Source organism: Mastomys coucha, unplaced genomic scaffold, assembly GCF_008632895.1.
Source record: "Mastomys coucha isolate ucsf_1 unplaced genomic scaffold, UCSF_Mcou_1 pScaffold3, whole genome shotgun sequence".
NCBI lineage: Eukaryota > Metazoa > Chordata > Mammalia > Rodentia > Muridae > Mastomys > Mastomys coucha.
In genome coordinates, this window is record NW_022196909.1 from 3075605 (window position 1) to 3075830 (window position 226).

Below are 226 nucleotides of genomic sequence, written 5' to 3' on the forward strand. Positions count from 1 at the left end.
GGCTGTCCATGTAGAGCCCTTGTATACCAAGGCTGTCCATGTAGAGCCCTTGTATACCAAGGCTGTACGTGTAGAGCCTTGTATACCAAGGCTGTCCGTGTAGAGCCCTTGTATACCAAGGCTGTCCGTGTAGAGCCCTTGTATACCAAAGATAACCTTGTAGAGCCCTTGTATACCAAGGCTAACCTTGTAGAGCCTTGTATACCAAGGCTGTCCATGTAGAGCC